The following is an 8,572-nucleotide window of genomic DNA, read 5'->3' on the forward strand; positions in this document are numbered from 1 at the left end:
CCAAGCCTCCAATAGCCTCAAATGCCAAAGTTCCATTGCCAATCTCATGTCTAGGTGTATCAGAGTTCCCTAAGGACCTCGAGGATCCCAGGCAGTGCTCACACCTAGACCTTTTTCTCAAATAATAACTGATTTAGGTGCAGTTTAGAAAGGCCAGCTCTGACATGCCATAGTTTAGAGAGATATCAAGGGTCTCAAGGCAGTACACATATCAAAGGGGCAGAGCCTAGTATTCTAAGAGTAAGTGGGAGTGCATAACAGTTGAAAGAGTTTAATAGAAAGACCTTAAGACTGAAAAAGAACTTTTGAAAACCATTAGTGCTGAAACAGTTTGAGGAAAAGTGTGAAGAAAACAATTGGCCATCAGAACCAAGTCATAGAACAAGTTTAGGAACAACTTTGACACACGTGTACCTCTTAATGAAGCATACAAACGATAGAACATAGAGCTTTGAGGGGGTTATACAGATGCAGCAAAGATCACAGCAGAAACATGCATCTAAACCACACAACTAGAATTACTTTAAAGAGATTGACTAACTTAATAGGAGTGAAGCATAACAAGCAAGGACTTAACTAAGCATGCTGGGCAAGTATTAACAATGGAGGCATGCTAATTATATAGAAGCAGAGTTTAAGAAAGACAATAGTTAGTCCAAACAGGCTTATGTTACATATGCAGACATGCTAAACAAGACAGCAAGCAGGCAAGTAAAGTGGAAACATACTAATCATAAGTTTGAATAGGCAGTATTAGACATGTTTGGGTAAGCAGTAAACAGAAACATGGACAGACTTAGACCATATGAACTAAAGTAGTAAGTAAACACATAGGTTTGATTCTTAAAATTTAATCAGAAGCATACCTAGTTAAAGAATGAAAAGCACAAGATGTGAGAAAGATAGTGTGCAACTTCCAGCCTTGGCTTGCAGCCGGCTAGAATGGCAAAGATCACAAGTAGCAAAGAGAGCAGAAAGAGAGCCTTTTCGAGTGTAAGAAGTAGTGGTTTTGAACTTATTGTTCGTTGTTCAGAAGTTAAAATAAGAGGGGGTTTATATAGTAGTCAAAAGCTTAACAAAATAAGGTAAGAGATCAATTAAATAGCAAATTAGGGAAGTTCGTGGAATCAATCACACATGTAAATCAGCAAGTCCTTCCCTTAATCAAGGGATAATCAAATCAATGGTAAAAGCATGTTAGGTATTTAAGGAAAAGAATCAAGTAAGGTTTGGGTATAGAGTAGGTAATTAGGGGCAAATGAACATAAGTTTATATTAAGGAAACAATCAGTAAGAATCATCAAAATAATAAACAAGGCAAGAGAAAATTAATTAAGGCAAGCAGTTCAACTAAACCGAGTAGAGAGGTAAGAATCGAAAGTTTAAGGGAAAGTGTTCAAATCAAACCGGGAAATAAGGGATTAAGAATAATCAAGGGTTCAATCAAAGAGAAAAATCATGAAAGAGTCAGTAAGTTTAGCATATAAAATAAGGTAAGACATAAATAGTCAGGATTCGACACATAACTTTAACAAAACAAAAACTTAAGTGACACTGATTCATGGAGAAAGATACAGGTCTTAACATGAATAGTCAAGATGAACACAAGCATATAGAATCAGTGAAAGAGTTGAACTAAGAAATTCAGCAGAAGCATATTAGGTCAAGAAAAATCACGAGAAATCACAAGAACCCAAAGCAAGAACACAGTCGATATACCAGTACCCAGAAACCAAACGAAGAACATCAGAAAATTAGGGTTTTCAGTACTAGCGAGTTAAGCTTGTAGCAAAAACTTACAAAATCAGTCAAAACATATGAGAAGTAGAAGATCAAACACTAAAAAAAATCATCAAACATTTTGTAAAAAGAAATTTCGGAAACCCTAGTTTTAGAAAAAGATGAAAATCAATTGAAAATCATACGATTCATGTAAAGAATCTCAAGGTTGTTGTAAAACTCACATGAAACAAGTCCAAATCATCTCAGATCTGTACAGATCTAAGAGGTTCAGAAAAAGAAATTAGGGTTTCGAAGAGAACAACACAGAGGTGAAGAAACATGCTTAGAAACCCATAGATCATAGTCAATATAGGACGATCTTACTCGGAATCACACTGGAACGGCTTGAAACAGGCGAGAAAGGAACCATAGATGCAAGCCAACTAGCCCTAGTCCCTTGAGGACCCTGGAGATGGCAAGACTAACGTGAGGGAGGCCATTGGAGGCCTGGAAGGTGGTGAGAAACCACCATAGATAGCCATGGACGAGTGTCAGTGAGGTTTGATTAGGGTTAGGTTTGAGAGCGTTTGAGAGAGGAGAGGGAATTCAGGGCGGCGGATAGTGTAGAATGAAAGGGTTTGAGGGGGTCTTTTGGTTTATTTTAGGAAGGGTCGTTTGTGGCCGTTGATCTTTTGATCAACGACCGGGATTAAAGGGTTTTTGGGGCTGGATCGGGTATCTGGGTTTGGGCTGGGTAATTTTAATTGGGATTGGGCTGGTAATTGGGTTGAATTGGGGCTGAAATTGAAACAAAAATAGGCTAGATTTTAAATAACCATTTTTAATACTATATAATTTATAAAAAATAATAAATGATTTCCAAAAAAAATGTGTACTAAAATGATTAAAATAGTTGTTTAACATTTTAAAAATATAAAAGACCATTTTATGCATCAACAATGCAATGTTGCATTAGTAGGGCTATTATTGCAAAGATGTGCAATTTAGCCTAAAAAATGTAAATATAATTACAAAAATGCACTAAAAATGTTTAAACACTGTTTTGGCATAAATAAAGAATTTAGATGATTAAATCACCACAAAAAATAATTTGAAGGATAATTATTGGAATTTTTATTAATAAAAGAGGAGAAATAAATTGATTTGGAGCTTTTTTTTAGAATTATAGAAAAATTATAAAAAATGCTTATGCATGCTTATAACTGCATATGTGTCTGTGTATATATATATATATATATGTTAAAAACATATGAGGAAAAACTGGGTATCAACAATGGGATGTCCTCAGAGGCTTTATGATGTTATGTACGTACAGACCTATGCGTTACATGACATTTATACGCATATGCATGATACAATATATTTCATGATTTAGAGAGCTATCCAGACTTATAGGTTGAGTCGTTTGCTCCATGTTTCTTCCATGTCCTTAATTAATGTTGACTTACTGTTATGTTTTAGTTCCGCCTTACATACTCGGTACATTATTCGTACTGACGTCCTTTTGTTGGGGACCTTGCATTCATTCCTCCAAGTATAAACAATCAGTTTGACGAGCCCTCATAGTAGACGAGATTGGCATTCAGCGAAGGATCGGTATGACTCTACTTCATTCACAGTGCAGCCGAGTCTATGAGTGTTACGATCCAAGTTCGCCCTCCGTGAACATGTCGTGACGGCACCTAGTCCCTACGACTAGGTAAGCCCAACAATTTCGGAAAAAAGAAACAAATGCGGAAAAACTAATAAAAATCGAAGATAACAAATATAAAAGTGTTTAAGATGCCGCTCGGCATATACAATACAAGATCTCAAAACCGAACAACTTCCAAAACCCGGAATCCCATGAATCACAAGCTATGAATACGACAAAAATGCTCTAACTCCAAAATGTCTAAATCAAAAGAAAAGATAGAAGGGCTATCACTACAAGAGAGAATGGAAAGGGACTCCTCGGTCTGCGGACGCGGCAGATATACCTCGAAGTCTTTGGATAATCGTCTCGCCTCAAGGGTAGTAGGGCTGAGTCGAAGTACCTGGATCTGCACACGAAAAACATGTGCAGGAAAGGGCATGAGTACACCACAGCGGTACCCAGTAAGTGCCAAGCCTAACCTCGGTCGAGTAGTGACGAGGAATGTCAGGGCCCTACCGGTCATATACAATAATATATAAGGAAAAGAAGCAGTATTAAAGTAAAACAGGGTAATAAGAGTAGCAACAACTACAACAGAGACAAATAATCACAGAAGGAATACAACTCAACACAGAAATAACAACCGGGGATCTCCCAGGATACCGTCCTGTTGTCCCCAAATATAAATATTCAGTGGATCTCCCGGGTGTCGTCTCGTAGTCCAACTCATATTGCGCAGGGGATCTCCCGGAATACCACATCCGTAGTCTCAAATGTAAATACTCAGTACTAGGGGAATCTACCGGGTGCAGTCCCGTAGTTCCAATGTAGATGTGCAGGGGGGATCTCCCGGAATACCACATCCATAGTCCCAAACAAACAGGCAAGGGGGATCTCGCGAGATATCGCCCGTAGTCCTAAAGCAAACACACAGTAGCAATACGAAGAATATTCAATTCAATCAAATTTATACCAAGGTAAAACAGGTACTTCTAGCCTAGCATGCTGCACAGAATTTAAATAAGGCAGTTTGAGCAAGTAAAGCAGTTAAATCACTTAGACGTGCTTCCCTAAGCTAACAGTAGGCTTAAATTGCAATTAGTAAAAATCGGGAGGAAAACGCAGTTATAGTTACTTAATAAAAATGGGATTTTTAACAATTAGCACATGTTCGCACTCGTCACCTCACGTACAAGGAATTTCATATATCACTGTACCAATTTCTAAGGGAAGTTCCTCCACACAAGGTTAGGCAAGCCACTTACCTCGAACCGGCTCAATTAACTCAATACCACGTTCTTGCCACGAGTATCCGACTCCAAATGGCCCAAATCTATTCAAAGTAATTGCATAATGTAAATATAACTTCAAGTAACTAATTCAACTAATTAATTCGAAGCTAATACGCGAAATTAGGAAAATCGCCCAAAAAGCCCCTCGGGCCACGTCTCGGAATCGGGTAAAATTTTAAATTCGGAATCCTCACACTCTCACGAGTTCATATATACAGGAATTACTGCAATCCGAAATCAAAATCTTGATCAAAACTCCAAAATTAAGCCTAAGAACTTTTCCAATTTTTCTCCAAAATTTCACCCCAAATTCGAATTTAAAGGATGAATTTAAGCATAGATTCGTGGAAATTAATCAAAATCGAGTAAGAATTGCTTACCTAAAACACCCAGGTGAAAATCTCTCCCAAAATCGCCAATCCGGAGCTTCAAAATCAATTTCTAAGGTGTTGAGACTAAACCCTCGTTTCTACCCTTTTTCTGCGGCTCTGGGACCGCACCCGCGGTCCCGCTTCTGCATAGACCAAGTCGCACCTGCGACTTTTCATTAAACAACAATTTCCACACCTACGACCTCCATTCCGCAGATGCGAAGCCGCTTCTGCGGTGCCTGGGCCGCATCTGCGGCCAAATCCAATTTCGCCTCAGACCGCATCTGCGACAAGCCACACGGTTCTGCGGGCCCGCACCTGCGGTCCACAATCCGCAGGTGCGGTTATGACAGCACTTCAGCAGCTGAAGCTGCTTCCAAATCTCCCAATTTCTTCCGTCAACCTTTCGAAATAATCCCGAGGCCCCCGGGACCTCAACCAAAAATACGAACAAGTCATATAGCACTATTCAAACTTGTACCAATCCTTGGAACACTCAAAACAACGCCGGAATACCAAATCACCCTCGGATTCAAGCCTAAGGATTCCAAAACTTCAAATTTCTGCTTTTGATCAAAAAGTCTATCAAACCTCATCCGATTTACCTGAAATTTTGCACACACGTCCCAAATGACACAACGGACCTACTCCAACTTTCGGAATTTCATTCCGGCCCCGATATCAGAATCTCACTATCGAACCGGAAACTTCAAAAATTCGACTTTCAGTATTTCAAGCCTAATTAAGCTACAGACCTCTAAAACACAATCCGAACACGCCCCTAAGCCCAAAATCACCCAACGGAGCTAACGGAATTGACGGAATTCCATTCCGAGGCCGTCTTTACACTGCTCGGACTACGGTCCAAATTCTAAAGCTTAAGCTCTCATTTAGGGACTAAGTGTCCCAAAACACTCCGTAACTCAAAACGAATCCTCCCAACAACTCACAATAGCAGAAACAAACACGGGGAATGCAGTTAGTAGGGGAACGAGGCATTAATTCTTAAAACGACCGACCGGGTCGTTACATCCTCCCCCTATTAAAACATTCGTTCCTCCTCGAACGAGCATAGAGACATACCTGAAGTGGTGAAAAGATGAGGGTAACGGCTGCGCATATCCTGCTCGGTCTCCCAAGTCGCCTCCTCGACCGGCTGACCCCGCCACTGAACCTTCACTGATGCAATGTTCTTTGACCTCTGCTTTCGAATCTGCCTGTCCAATATCGCTACTGGCTCCTCAACATAAGATAGATTCTTGTTCAACTGGACTGAACTGGAATCCAACACGTGCGACATATCACCGTGATACCTCTGGAGCATCGAAACATGAAATACCGGATGAACTCCTGCCAAGCTGGGGGGTAAGGCAAGCTCATAAGCAACCTCCCCAACACGCCGCAAAATCTCAAAAGGCCCAATAAACCTCGGACTCAATTTCCCTTTCTTCCCAAATCTTATAACGCCTTTCATAGGCGAAACCCGTAGCAAGACCCGCTCTCCAACCATATAGGAAACATCACGAACCTTCCGGTCCGCATAACTCTTCTGTCTGGACTGGGCTGTACGGAGCCTATCCTGAATCACCTTAACCTTCTCCAAAGCATCCTGTACCAAGTCTATGCCAATAATCTAGCCTCGCGCGGCTCGAACCAACCCACCGGGGACCTACACCGCCTACCATAAAAGGCCTCATACGGTGCCATCTGAATGTTGGACTGATAGCTATTATTGTAAGCAAACTCAGCCAGTGGCAAGAACTGATCCCAAGAACCTCCAAACTCCATCACACACGCATGGAGCATATCCTCAAGAATCTGAATAGTGCGCTCGGACTGTCCATCCGTCTTGGGGTGAAATGCTGTGCTAAACTCTACCCGAGTACCCAACTCATGCTGTACGGCCCTCCAGAACCGTGATGTGAATTGAGTACCTCTATCTGAAATAATAGAAACTGGAATACCGTGCAGACAGATAATTTCCCGGATATAAATCTCCGCCAACCGCTCCGAAGAATAGGTGGTACGCATAGGAATGAAATGCGCGGACTTGGTCAGCCGATCCACAATCACCCATATGGCATCGAACTTCCTCAAAGTCTGTGGGAGCTCAACTACGAAGTCCATGGTGATCCGCTCCCACTTCCACTCCGGAATCTCTATCTGCTGAAGCAATCCACCCGGCCTCTGGTGCTCATACTTTACCTGCTGACAATTGAGGCACCGAGCTACAAACCCAACTATATCCTTCTTCATCCGTCTCCACCAATAGTGCTGTCTCAAATCCTGATACATCTTCGCGGCACCCGGATGGATGTAATACCGCGAACTATGGGCCTCCTCTAGAATAAACTCCCGAAGCGCATCAACATTGGGTACACAAACCCGACCCTGCATCCTCAATACCCCATTATCACCAATGGCCACATCTTTGGCATCACCCTGCAGGACCTTGTCCCTGAGGGCACGCAAATGAAGGTCACCAAACTGACGCTCCCAGATACGATCAAACAAGGAAGATCGTGAAACCACACAAGCAAGGACCCGACTAGGCTCCGAAAGATCCAATCTCACAAACTGGCTGGCTAAGGCCTGAACATCCATCGCCATGGGCCTCTACGCTGCTGGTAGATAAGCCAAACTCCCCAAACTCTCCGCCCGACGACTCAAAGCATCGGCTACCATATTGGCCTTGCCCGGGTGATACAAGATAGTGATATCATAGTCCTTCAGCAGCTCTAACCACCTCCTCTGGCGTAAATTAAGGTCCTTCTGCTTGAACAAATGCTGCAAACTCCGGTGATCAGTATAAATCTCACAAGGCACACCATACAAATAATGACGCCAGATCTTTAAGGCGTGAACAATAGCAGCTAAATCAAGATCATGGACAGGATAATTCTTCTTATGCACTTCAAATGTCTGGATGTGTAGGCAATCACCCTACCGTCCTGCATTAATACCGCTCCAAGGCCAATCCTCGAGGCATCACGATAGACAGTATAAGACCTAGAACCTGTAGGCAATATCAAAACTAGGGCTGTATTTAAAGCCGTCTTGAGCTTCTGAAAGCAATCCTCGCACTCTTCTGTCCACTGGAACGGAGCACCCTTCTGGGTCAGTCTGGTCATAGGTGCTGCAATAGATGAAGATCCCTCAACAAATCGACGGTAATAACCCGCCAATGCAAGAAAACTACGGATCTCTGTAGCTGAGGATGGTCTAGGTCAACTGTGCACTGCTTCCACTATCTTCGGATCCACCTTTATCCCCTCACTAGATACCACGTGACATTTCGAGAACTCACATTTCGAAATCCAACCAAAACTCACATTTCGAGAACTTAGCATACAACTTCTTCTCCCTCAAAGTTTGAAGCACTATCCTCAGGTGATGCTCATGATCTTCCCGACTCCGGGAGTATACCAGAATGCCATCAATAAAGACAATGACGAATGAGTCAAGATATGGCCGGAATACACTATGCATCAAATGCATGAAGGCTGCTGGGGCATTGGTCAGCCCAAATG

This window comes from Nicotiana attenuata, chromosome 1, assembly GCF_001879085.1.
Source record: "Nicotiana attenuata strain UT chromosome 1, NIATTr2, whole genome shotgun sequence".
In the NCBI taxonomy this organism is placed as follows: Eukaryota; Viridiplantae; Streptophyta; class Magnoliopsida; order Solanales; family Solanaceae; genus Nicotiana; species Nicotiana attenuata.